The sequence below is a fragment of the Triticum aestivum genome, chromosome 1D, assembly GCF_018294505.1.
Source record: "Triticum aestivum cultivar Chinese Spring chromosome 1D, IWGSC CS RefSeq v2.1, whole genome shotgun sequence".
In the NCBI taxonomy this organism is placed as follows: domain Eukaryota; kingdom Viridiplantae; phylum Streptophyta; class Magnoliopsida; order Poales; family Poaceae; genus Triticum; species Triticum aestivum.
The window spans coordinates 443,375,007-443,389,477 of NC_057796.1; positions in this window are offsets into that span (position 1 = coordinate 443,375,007).

A 14,471-nucleotide genomic window follows, 5' to 3' on the forward strand; every position below is an offset into this window, starting at 1 on the left:
GGGTGTTGGTCACATGACGATGTGAACTATGGGTGTTAATCACATGGTGATGTGAACTATTGATGTTAAATCACATGGCGATGTGAACTAGATTATTTACTCTAGTGCAAGTGGGAGACTGAAGGAAATATGCCCTAGAGGCAATAATAAAGTTATTATTTATTTCCTTATATCATGATAAATGTTTATTATTCATGCTAGAATTGTATTAACCGGAAACATGATACATGTGTGAATACATAGACAAACAGAGTGTCACTAGTATGCCTCTACTTGACTAGCTCGTTGATCAAAGATGGTTATGTTTCCTAGCCATAGACAGGAGTTGTCATTTGATTAACGGGATCACATCATTAGGAGAATGATGTGATTGACTTGACCCATTCCGTTAGCTTAGCACTCGATCGTTTAGTATGTTGCTATTGCTTTCTTCATGACTTATACATGTTCCTATGACTATGAGATTATGCAACTCCCGTTTACCGGAGGAACACTTTGTGTGCTACCAAACGTCACAACATAACTGGGTGATTATAAAGGTGTTCTACAGGTGTCTCCGAAGGTACTTGTTGGGTTGGCGTATTTCGAGATTAGGATTTGTCACTCCGATTGTCGGAGAGGTATCTCTGGGCCCACTCAGTAATACACATCACTATAAGCCTTGCAAGCATTGTAACTAATGAGTTAGTTGCGGGATGATGTATTACGGAACGAGTAAAGAGACTTGCCGGTAACGAGGTTGAACTAGGTATTGAGATACCGACGATCGAATCTCGGGCAAGTAACATACAGATGACAAAGGGAACAACGTATGTTGTTATGTGGTTTGACCGATAAAGATCTTCGTAGAATATGTGGGAGCCAATATGAGCATCCAGGTTCCGCTATTGGTTATTGACCGGAGACGTGTCTCGGTCATGTCTACATAGTTCTCGAACCCGTAGGGTCCGCACGCTTAACGTTACGATGACAGTTTTATTATGAGTTTATGAGTTTTGATGTACCGAAGGAGTTCGGAGTCCCGGATGAGATCAGGGACATGACGAGGAGTCTCGAAATGGCCGAGACGTAAAGATCGATATATTGGATGACTATATTCGGACTTCGGAAAGGTTCCGAGTGATTCGGGTATTTTTCGGAGTACCGGAGAGTTACGGGAATTCGTATTGGGCCTTAATGGGCCATACGGGAAAGGAGAGAAAGGCCCCAAAGGGTGGCCGCACCCCTCCCCACGGACTAGTCCGAATTGGACTAGGGAGGGGGGGCGCCCCCTTCCTTCCTTCTCCTTCTCCCTTCCCTTCTCCTACTCCAACAAGGAAAGGAGGAGTCCTACTCCTGGTGGGAGTAGGACTCCCCCCCTTGGCGCGCCCTCCTCCTAGGCCGGCCGCCTCCCCCCTTGCTCCTTTATATACGGGGGCAGGGGGGCCCCCATAGACACAACAATTGATCATTGATCTCTTAGCTGTGTGCGGTGCCCCCCTCCACCATATTACACCTCGATAATATCGTAGCGGTGCTTAGGCGAAGCCCTACGTCGGTAGAACATCATCATTGTCACCACGCCGTCGTGCTCACGAAACTCTCCCTCAACACTCGGCTGGATCGGAGTTCGAGGGACGTCATCAAGCTGAACGTGTGCTGAACTCGGCGGTGCCGTGCGTTCGGTACTTGATCGGTCGGATCGTGAAGACGTACGACTACATCAACCGCGTTGTGTTAACGCTTCCGCTTTCGGTCTACGAGGGTACGTGGACAACACTCTCCCCTCTCATTGCTATGCATCACCATGATCTTGCATGTGCGTAGAATTTTTTTGAAATTACTACGTTACCCAACACCGAACGGACGGCACCTCCGAGTTCAGCACACGTTCAGCTCAATGATGTCCCACGAACTCCGATCCAGCAGAGCTTCACGGGAGAGTTTCGTCAGCACGACGGCGTGATGACGGTGATGAGGTTGCTACCGACGCAGGGCTTCGCCTAAGCACCGCTACGATATGATCAAGGTGGGTTATGGTGGAGGGGGGCACCGCACACGGCTTGGAACAATCAACTTGTGTGTCCTAGGGTGCCCCCTGCCCCCGTATATAAAGGAGCAAGGGGGAGGTCGGCTGGCCCTTGGGGCGCGCCAAGGAGGGGGGAGTCCTCCTCCTAGTAGGAGTAGGACTCCCCTTTCCTAGTCCAACTAGGAAGAGAGAAGGGGGAAGGAAGGAGAGGGAGAGGGAGAGGGAAAGAGGGGCCGCGCCCTCCTCCCCTAGTCCAATTCGGACTCCTCATGGGAGGGGGGCGCCACCTCCTGGGCTGCTGCCCTCTCTCTCCCCTCACGCCCACTAAGGCCCAATACTTCCCTGGGGGGTTCCGGTAACCCCTCCGGCACTCCGGTTTTCTCCGAAACCACCCGGAACACTTCCGGTGTCCAAATATAGTCGTCAAATATATCAATCTATATGTCTCAACCATTTCGAGACTCCTCGTCATGTCCGTGATCACATCCGGGACTCCGAACTACCTTTTGTACATCAAATCACATAAACTCAATACCGATCGTCACCGAACGTTAAGCGTGCGGACCCTACGGGTTCGAGAACTATGTAGACATGACCGAGACTCGTTTCCGGTCAATAACCAATAGCGGAACCTGGATGCTCATATTGGCTCCTACATATTCTACGAAGATCTTTATCGGTCACCGCATAACAACATACATTGTTCCCTTTGTCATCGGTATGTTACTTGCCCGAGATTCGATCATCGGTATCTCAATACCTAGTTCAATCTCGTTACCGGCAAGTCTCTTTACTCGTTCCGTAATACATCATCCCGCAACTAACTCATTAGTTACATTGCTTGCAAGGCTTATAGTGATGTGTATTACCGAGAGGGCCCAGAGACACCTCTTCGGCAATTGGAGTGACAAATCCTAATCTCGATCTATGGCAACTCAACAAGTACCATTGGAGACACCTGTAGAGCACCTTTATAATCACCCAGTTACGTTGTGACGATTGGTAGCACACAAAGTGTTCCTCCGGCATTCGGGAGTTGCATAATCTCATAGTCATAGGAACATGTATAAGTCATGAAGAAAGCAATAGCAATATACTAAACGATCGAATGCTAAGCTAATGGAATGGGTCAAGTCAATCACATCATTCTCTAATGATGTGATCCCGTTAATCAAATGACAACTCATGTCTATGGCCAGGAAACTTAACCATCTTTGATTTAACGAGCTAGTCAAGTAGAGGCATACTAGTGACACTCTGTTTGTCTATGTATTCACACATGTACTAAGTTTCCGGTTATTACAATTCTAGCATGAATAATAAACATTTATCATGATATAAGGAAATATAAATAACAACTTTATTATTGCCTCTAGGGCATATTTCCTTCAGTCTCCCACTTGCACTAGAGTCAATAATCTAGTTCACATCGCCATGTGATTTAACACCAATAGCTCACATCACCATGTGATATATTAACACCCATAGTTCACATCGCCATGTGACCAACACTCAAAGGGCTTACTAAGGTGTGATCATGTTTTGCTTGTGAGAGAAGTTTGGTCAACGGGTCTGCCATGTTCAGATCCGTATGTATTTTGCAAATTTCTATGTCTCCCTCCTTGACTAGATCGCGTATGGAATTGAAGCGTCTCTTCATGTGCTTGGTTCTCTTGTGAAATCTGGATTCTTTCGCCAAGGCAATAGCTCCAGTATTGTCATAAAAGATTTTCATTGGATCCGATGCACTAGGTATGATACCTAGATCGATATGAACTCCTTCATCCAGACTCCTTCATTTGCTGCCTCTGAAGCAGCTATGTACTCCACTTCACATGTAGATCCCGCCATGATGCTTTGTTTAGAACTGCACCAACTGACAGCTCCTCCGTTCAATATAAACACGTATCCGGTTTTTGACTTAGAGTCATCCGGATCAGTGTCAAAGCTTGTATCGACGTAACCATTTATGATGAGCTCTTTGTCACCTCCATAAACGAGAAACATGTCCTTAGTCCATTTCAGGTATTTCAGGATGTTCTTGACCGTTGTCCAGTGATCCACTCCTGGATTACTTTGGTACCTCCCTGCCAAATTAATAGCAAGGCACACATCAGGTCTGGTACACAGCATTGCATACATGATAGAGCCTATGGCTGAAGCATAGGGAATATCTTTCATTTTCTCTCTATCTTCTGCAGTGGTCGGGCATTGAGTCTGACTCAACTTCACAAACCGCCGTAAGAATTGAGAATGAACGAAGAAAAGATAAAGAAACACCGGGAAGAATTAGAAAATGAACGAAGATACTTGAGGGAATTTAGATACAAGTGAACGCAGAGATCCCGAGCTGATTAGATAATACTTGAATGATGCACCGGTATGATTTGGAGGAGAGCTGAAAGCTTGAATGAATAATTCTTAGATGATGGGCTCCGGAGAATCAAACTGAAAAGACTCCAAAAATGCTCCGGATGGGTGAAAAGATTTCTCACAATCGAAAACAATTATGAGAGGATCGCATCAAGCTAGAACCATGAATCTTGAAGAGAATGGAGCAAGATTTAAGAGAAGCTCTTCTTCGGTCTTCAAATGTTGAGAAAGACGATGAGAAACACCACCATGAATTGTTGAGGCACTCCGGAATGAAAATTGGAAAGGTTGAACCAACGATGAAAAGAATTTGTAAGATCTTGGAGAAAGACATATGACTGATGATAACCCATTCTTAGGTCAAACTTTGAAAAGAATTTTAGAAGCTCCGGGAAAATTAGAAGAGTCAGGTAAGATCCTGGGAAAAGAGTTGTGGGTTAGGGCCCACTCAAAAGAACCACCGTTGAACGATTGCTTGTAAAGAGAGATTGCACCGGTTGAATTAAATAGCTTGAATGAGATAGCATCCTCAAAAGAACTTGAGTGAATTGAGAATGGAAACTTGAATCTTCTGAGATATTTTCATCACTCCGGAACAATTGAATAGCGAGAAGTGGATGATTAAGAGGTGCACCGATACGAGAAAAACATTTGAAACGAGGAAAAGATATGATCGACAAGGCTTCAATTTAATCCACTTGAGAAGAAAGAGAACGAATAATGATGAAGTTAAGGCTCCATTAGTATATTCCTGAGAATCACCGGATAAGAACATTGACGAAAAAGGATGGAGAGACTTCCCATCTATAAGATGGATACTTGATTAAGAAATCTGAGTCCTTGAAGAAAAAGGGTGGGAGGGCGGGGAAAACAAAGACAACTTGGGACGGATGAAGCAAACACCGTTGCAAAGAACTGAGAATCGATCTCGCGAATGTTGAAATGACCGGATCCAATTGAAAAAGAGCATGTCGGTTGGAAAAGAATTGGCAGGACAATCTCGATGATCAAGAAGGATTGGTATTCACATAGAAGTATGAGAACACCGAATAGGAAAGGTAAGGAATTAACATTTGACTTCGAAGCAACTCGAATACCACAAACCAAAACAAAACAAAGGATTGGCTTAGGAAATAAGCCGGAAACAAACATATGATAGATCCCATATCGTATCATGTGTCTGTTGGAAAGATAATCTAGGAGCTACTCTAATTCCCACTTATAAACTCCTGAAACTTTCTAGTTATGCAATCAGGTGTTGGGGATACAGGCAACGCAATATATCTCATCCAAACTAACAATCCCTAGATCCAGCTGTATCCATCCGTCAACACATAACAAAGAAAACTCCGGAATCGTGTACCTCAACCTTCGAAAAGCATCCGTTATACGAGTTATGGCAATACTCCCGAACTCCCGCCCCAGTAATGGGTGGCGTCGAGGTGATCTCACCAACAATTGCATAAAAAAGATTTTCGATGTCGGTGAAACTCAGGTATTCCAGAACTGCAACGATAAAATTGTGACGACAACACCTCGGAGCTCAACTCCCCGGGACACTTCCACAACCCCTAAATGTCAGGAGGCACCAAGAACAATGTTCTCGTCACAAAACCATCAAAACGATTCCAAGATACCTGCGTGATCCTAAAAAAATTTAGTGAAATTTGAGGAGAGGAAAGTCAAAACATCTACGTCAGGAGGCCTCACCAGAGCGACGAAGGGACCGAGGAGTAAAAAGAATCCTACTCTCCGATATATATAATCCTAAGACTCAAAATATTTTTTGTTCTAGACTCAACAACGACAGCGATTCGATCGAGCAGGGGGCTCCTAAGTCGGGGATGGCTCTGATACCAACTTGTAACGCCCACGATGCGGCTATATCTCTCACGTGTCGAGGCACGACTTAGAGGCATAACCGCATTGTAGGTTTTGTCGCATGAAGGGTCATCTTCACACAATCCCATGTAATGAACAAGAATGGGATAAAGAGTTGGCGTACAATCGCCACTTCACACAATACATTAATTAAACATACATCATTCAGAGTACACACATAGTCCGACTACGGACAAAAACAAATGAAAAGAAGATAACCCCAAATGCTAGATCCCCGATCGTCCCAACTGGGCACCACTACTGATCAACCGGAAACGAAACATAGAAACGATCAAAGGTCCTCCTCGAGCTCCCACTTGAGCCCGGTTGGGTCACCTGCACTGGTATCATCGACACCTGCAACTGTTTGGAAGTATCTGTGAGTCACGAAGACTCAGCAATCTCACACCCGCGAGATCAAGACTATTTAAGCTTATGGGTAGGAAATGGGGTAATGTGGTGGAGCTGCAGCAAGCACTAAGCATATATGGTGGCTAACATACGCAAATAAGAGCGAGAATAGAAGCAACGCAACGGTCGAGAAGCTAGAAGTGATCAAGAAGTGATCCTGAAACTACTTACGTTCATACATAACCCAAACTGTGTTCACTTCCCGGACTCCGCCAAAAAGAGACCATCGCGGCTACACACGCGGTTGATGTATTTTAATTAAGTCAAGTGTCAAGTTCTCTACAACCGGACATTAACAAATTCCCATCTGCCACATAACCGCGGGCACGGCTCTTGAAAGTTTATACACTGCAGGGGTGTCCCAACTTAGCCCATCACAAGCTCTCACGGTCAACGAAGGATATTCCTTCTCCCGGGAAGACCCGATCAGGCTTGGAATCCAGGTTACAAGACGTTTCGACAATGGTAAAACAAGACTAGCAAGATCACCCGACTGTGTCGACAAATCCCGATAGGAGCTGCACATATCTCGTTCTCAGGGCACACCGGATGAGCGAAGTGTACAGGTACCAACGTAACCCAAGTTGCCAAGGGACGGTCCCGCACGGTGCTCTAGTTTGGACTAACACTCAGAGGAGCACTGGCCCGGGGGGATAAATAAACATGACCCTTGGGAGCACGACTCCCAAGGGAAAAGGCTTAGGTGGCAAATGTTAAAACCAAGGTTGGGCCTTGCTGGAGGAGTTTTATTCAAAGAGAACTATCAAGGGGTTCCCATGACACCCAACCGCATAAGGAAAGCAAAATCAAGGAACATAACACCGGTATGGCAGAAACTAGGGCGGCAAGAGTGGAACAAAACACCAGGCATAAGGCCGAGCCTTCCACCCTTTACCAAGTATATAGGTGCATTAATTAAAATAAGAGATATTTTGATATCCCAACATATCCATGTTCCAACATGGAACAAACTGTTGGGGATCGTAGCAGAGTTTTAAAATTTCCTACGCATCACCAAGATCCATCTATGGAGTATACTAGCAACGAGGGGAAAGGAGTGCATCTACATACCCTTGTAGATCGCGAGCGGAACCGTTCAAGTGAACGGGGTTTATGGAGTCGTACTCGCCGTGATCCAAATCACCGATGACCGAGTGCCGAACGGACGGCACCTTCGCGTTGAACACACGTACGGAGCGGCGACGTCTCCTCCTTCTTGATCCCGCAAGGGGGAAGGAGAGGTTGATGGAGATCCAGCAGCACGACGACGTGGTGGTGGAAGTAGCGGGGATCTCGGCAGGGCTTCGCCAAGCTTCTGCGAGAGGGAGAGGTGTTGCAGGGGGAGAGGGAGGCGCCAGGGGCTGTGGTGCTGCTGCCCTCCCTCCCCCCACTATATATAGGCCCCCTGGGGGGCGCCGGCCCTGGATCCTATCTACAAGGGGGGGGCGGCCAGGGGGGAAACTTGCCCCCAAGTCAGGTGGGGCGCCCCCCACCCCTAGGGTTTCCAACCCTAGGCGCAGGGGGAGGCCCATGGGGGGCGCCCCAGCCCACTAGGGGCTGGTTCCCTTCCCACTTCAGCCCATGGGGCCCTCCGGGATAGGTGGCCCCACCCGGTGGATCCCCGGGACCCTTCCGGTGGTCCCGGTACAATAACGGTGACCCCCGAAACTTTCCCGGTGGCCGAAACTTGACTTCCTATATATAATTCTTCACCTCCGGACCATTCCGGAACTCCTCGTGACGTCCGGGATCTCATCCGGGACTCCGAACAACTTTCGGGTTTCCGCATACTAATATCTCTACAACCCTAGCGTCACCGAACCTTAAGTGTGTAGACCTTACGGGTTCGGGAGACATGCACACATGACCGAGACGCCTCTCCGGTCAATAACCAACAGCGGGATCTGGATACCCATGTTGGCTCCCACATGTTCCAGGATGATCTCATCGGATGAACCACGGTGTCGAGGATTCAATCAATCCCGTATACAATTCCCTTTGTCAATCGGTACATTACTTGCCCGAGATTCGATCGTCGGTATCCCAATACCTTGTTCAATCTCGTTACCGGCAAGTCAGTTTCCTCATACCGTAATGCATGATCCCGTGTCTAACTCCTTAGTCACATTGAGCTCATTATGATGATGCATTACCGAGTGGGCCCAGAGATACCTCTCCGTCATACGGAGTGACAAATCCCAGTCTCGATCCGTGCCAACTCAACAGACACTTTCGGAGATACCCGTAGTGCACCTTTATAGTCACCCTGTTACGTTGTGACGTTTGGTACACCCAAAGCACTCCTACGGTATTCGGGAGTTGCACGATATCATGGTCTAAGGAAATGATACATGACATTGGAAAAGCTCTAGCAAACGAACTACACGATCTTTTGTGCTATGCTTAGGATTGGGTCTTGTCCATCACATCATTCTCCTAATGATGTGATCCCGTTATCAATGACATCCAATGTCCATAGTCAAGAAACCATGACTATCTGTTGATCAACGAGCTAGTCAACTAGAGGCTTACTAGGGACACGTTGTGGTCTATGTATTCACACATGTATTACGATTTCCGGATAACACAATTATAGCATGAACAATAGAAAATTATCATGAACAAAGAAATATAATAATAACCATTTATTATTGCCTCTAGGGCATATTTCCAACAGTCTCCCACTTGCACTAGAGTCAATAATCTAGTTACATTGTGATGAATCGAACACCCATAGCGTTCTGGCGTTGATCATGTTTTGCTCTAGGGAGAGGTTTAGTCAACGGATCTGCTACATTCAGGTCCGTATGTACTTTACAAATATCTATGTCTCCATTTTGAACACTTTCACGAATGGAGTTGAAGCGACGCTTGATATGCCTGGTCTTCCTGTGAAACCTGGGCTCCTTGGCAAGGGCAATAGCTCCAGTGTTGTCACAGAAGAGTCATCGGGCCCGACGCATTGGGAATCACCCCTAGGTCGGTAATGAACTCCTTCATCCAGATTGCTTCTTGCGCTGCCTCTGAGGCTGCCATGTACTCCGCTTCACATGTAGATCCCGCCACGACGCTTTGCTTGCAACTGCACCAACTTACTGCCCCTCCATTCAAAATATACATGTATCCGGTTTGTGACTTCGAGTCATCCAGATCTGTGTCGAAGCTATCGTCGACGTAACCCTTTACGACGAGCTCTTCGTCACCTCCATAAACGAGAAACATATCCTTAGTCCTCTTCAGGTACTTCAGGATATTCTTGACCGCTGTCCGGTGTTCCATGCCGGGATTACTTTGGTACCTTCCTACCAAACTTACGGCAAGGTTTACATCAGGTCTGGTACACAGCATGGCATACATAATAGACCCTATGGCCGAGGCATAGGGGATGACACTCATCTTTTCTCTATCTTCTGCCGTGGTCGGGCATTGAGCCGTGCTCAATTGCACACCTTGCAATACATGCAAGAACCCCTTCTTGGACTGATCCATATTGAACTTCTTCAGTATCTTGTCAAGGTACGTACTCTGTGAAAGACCAATGAGGCGTCTTGATCTATCTCTATAGATCTTGATGCCTAATATATAAGCAGCTTCTCCAAGGTCCTTCATTGAAAAACACTTATTCAAGTAGGCCTTTATACTTTCCAAGAATTCTATATCATTTCCCATCAATAGTATGTCATCCACATATAATAAGAGAAATGCTACAGAGCTCCCACTCACTTTCTTGTAAACACAGGCTTCTCCATAAGTCTGTGTAAACCCAAACGCTTTGATCATCTCATCAAAATGAATGTTCCAACTCCGAGATGCTTGCACAAGTCCATAGATGGAGCACTGGAGCTTGCATACCTTGTTAGCATTCTTAGGATCGACAAAACCTTCCGGCTGCATCATATACAATTCTTCCTTAAGAAAGCCGTTAAGGAATGCCGTTTTGACGTCCATTTGCCATATCTCATAATCATAGAATGCGGCAATTGCTAACATGATTCGGACGGACTTCAGCTTCGCTACGGGTGAGAAAGTCTCATCGTAGTCAACCCCTTGAACTTGTCGATAACCCTTAGCGACAAGTCGAGCCTTATAGATAGTCATATTACCATCCGCGTCTGTCTTCTACTTAAAGATCCATTTATTTTCTATGGCTCGCCGATCATCGGGCAAGTCAGTCAAAGTCCATACTTCGTTTTCATACATGGATCCTATCTCGGATTTCATGGCTTCTAGCCATTTGTCGGAATCCGGGCCCGCCATCGCTTCTTCATAGTTCGAAGGTTCACCGTTGTCTAACAACATGATTTCCAGGACAGGGTTGCCGTACCACTCTGGTGCGGAACGTGTCCTTGTGGACCTTTGAAGTTCAGCAGTAACTTGATCTGAAGCTTCATGATCATCATCATTAACTTCCTCCCCAGTCGGTGTAGGCACCACAGGAACATCTTCCCGCGCTGCGCTACTTTCCGGTTCGGAAGGGGCGACTATCACCTCATCAAGTTCCACTTTCCTCCCACTTAATTCTTTCGAGAGAAACTCTTTCTCCAGAAAGGACCCGTTCTTGGCAACAAAGATCTTGCCTTCGGATCTGAGGTAGAAGGTATACCCAATGGTTTCCTTAGGGTATCCTATGAAGACGCATTTTTCCGACTTGGGTTCGAGCTTTTCAGGTTGAAGTTTCTTGACATAAGCATCGCATCCCCAAACTTTTAGAAACGACAGCTTAGGTTTCTTCCCAAACCATAATTCATACGGTGTCGTCTCAACGGATTTCGACGGAGCCCTATTTAAAGTGAATGCGGCAGTCTCTAAAGCATAGCCCCAAAATGAGAGCGGTAGATCGGTAAGAGACATCATAGATCGCACCATATCCAATAGAGTGCCATTACGACGTTCGGACACACCGTTTCGCTGAGGTGTTCCAGGCGGCGTGAGTTGTGAAACAATTCCACATTTCTTTAAGTGCATACCAAATTCGTGACTTAAATATTCTCCACCACGATCTGATCGTAAGAATTTTATTTTCCTGTCACGTTGATTCTGAACCTCACTCTGAAATTCCTTGAACTTTTCAAAGGTTTCAGACTTGTGTTTCATTAGGTAGACATACCCTTATCTACTTAAGTCATCAATGAGAGTGAGAACATAACGATATCCTCCGCGAGCCTCAACACTCATTAGACCGCACACATCGGTATGTATGATTTCCAATAAGTTGGTTGCTCGCTCCATTGTTCCGGAGAACGGAGTCTTGGTCATCTTACCCATGAGGCATGGTTCGCACGTGTCAAATGATTCGTAATCAAGAGACTCCAAAAGTCCATCTGCATGGAGCTTCTTCATGCGCTTGACACCAATGTGACCAAGGCGGCAGTGCCACAAGTATGTGGGACTATCGTTATCAACTTTACATCTTTTGGTATTCACACTATGAATATGTGTAACATCACGTTCGAGATTCATCAAGAATAAACCATTGACCAGCGGGGCATGACCATAAAACATATCTCTCATATAAATAGAACAACCATTATTCTCGGATTTAAATGAGTAGCCATCTCGAATTAAACGAGATCCAGATACCATGTTCATGCTCAAAGCTGGCACTAAATAACAATTATTGAGGTTTAAAACTAATCCCGTAAGTACATGCAGAGGTAGCGTGCCGACGGCGATCACATCGACCTTGGAACCATTCCCGACGCGCATCGTCACGTCATCCTTTGCCAGTCTCCGCTTATTCCGCAGTTCCTGTTTTGAGTTACAAATATGAGCAACTGCACCGGTATCAAATACCCAGGAGCTACTACGAGTACTGGTAAGGTACACATCAATTACATGTATATCACATATACCTTTGGTGTTGCCGGCCTTCTTGTCCGCTAAGTATTTGGGGCAGTTCCGCTTCCAGTGACCACTTCCCTTGCAATAAAAGCACTCAGTCTCAGGCTTGGGTCCACTCTTCGACTTCTTCCCGGCAACTGGCTTACCGGGCGTGGCAACTCCCTTGCCGTCCTTCTTGAAGTTCTTCTTACCCTTGCCTTTCTTGAACTTAGTGGTTTTATTCACCATCAACACTTGATGTTCCTTTTTGATCTCCACCTCCGCTGATTTCAGCATTGAATATACCTCAGGAATGGTCTTTTCCATACCCTACATATTGAAGTTCATCACAAAGCTCTTGTAGCTCGGTGGAAGCGACTGAAGGATTCTTTCAATGACTGCGTCATCCGGGAGATTAACTCCCAGCTGAGACAAGCGGTTGTGTAACCCAGACATTCTGAGTATGTGCTCACTAACAGAACTATTTTCCTCCATTTTACAGCTGAAGAACTTGTCGGAGACTTCATATCTCTCGACCCGGGCATGAGCTTGGACAACCATTTTCAGCTCTTCGAACATCTCATATGCTCCATGCTTCACAAAACGCTTTTGGAGCCCCGGTTCTAAGCTGTAAAGCATGCCGCACGGAACGAGGGAGTAATCATCAGCACGTGATTGCCAAGCGTTCATAACGTCTTGGTTCTCTGGGATGGGTGCTTCACCTAGCGGTGCTTCTAGGACATAATCTTTCTTGGCAGCTATGAGGATGATCCTCAGGTTCCGGACCTAGTCCGTATAGTTGCTGCCATCATCTTTAGGAACGCATTGAAGTTGAGGACAACGTGGGCCATTTGATCTACAAGACATATTGTAAAGATTTTAGACTAAGTTCATGATAATTAAGTTCATCTAATCAAATTATTCAATGAACTCCCACTCAGATAGACATCCCTCTAGTCATCTAAGTGAAACATGATCCGAGTTAACTAGGCCGTGTCCGATCATCACGTGAGACGGACTAGTCAAGATCGGTGAATATCTCCATGTTGATCGTATCTTCTATACGACTCATGCTCGACCTTTCGGTCTTCCGTGTTCCGAGGCCATGTCTGTACATGCTAGGCTCGTCAAGTCAACCTAAGTGTATTGCGTGTGTTCCGAGGCCATGTTTGTACATGCTAGGCTCGTCAACACCCGTTGTATGCGAACGTTAGAATCTATCACACCCGATCATCACGTGGTGCTTCGAAACAACGAACCTTCGCAATGGTGCACAGTTAGGGGGAACACTTTCTTGAAATTATTATAAGGGATCATCTTACTTACTACCGTCGTTCTAAGCAAATAAGATGTAAAACATGATAAACATCACATGCAATCAAATAGTGACATGATATGGCCAATATCATTTTGCTCCTTTGATCTCCATCTTCGGGGCGCCATGATCATCTTCGTCACCGGCATGACACCATGATCTCCATCATCGTGTCTTCATGAAGTTGTCACGCCAACGATTACTTCTACTTCTATGGCTAACGCATTTAGCAATAAAGTAAAGTAATTTACATAGCGTTATTCAATGACACGCAGGTCATACAAAAAATAAAGACAACTCCTATGGCTCCTGCCGGTTGTCATACTCATCGACATGCAAGTCGTGATTCCTATTACAAGAATATGATCAATCTCATACATCACATATATCATTCATCACATCTTCTGGCCATATCACATCACAAGGCACATGCTGCAAAAACAAGTTAGATGTCCTCTAATTGTTGTTGCAAGTTTTTACGTGGCTTGTATAGGTTTCTAGCAAGAACGTTTCTTACCTACGTAAAACCACAACGTGATATGCCAATTTCTATTTACCCTTCATAAGGACCCTTTTCATCGAATCCATTCCGACTAAAGTGGGAGAGACAGACACCCGCTAGCCACCTTACACAACTAGTGCATGTCAGTCGGTGGAACCTGT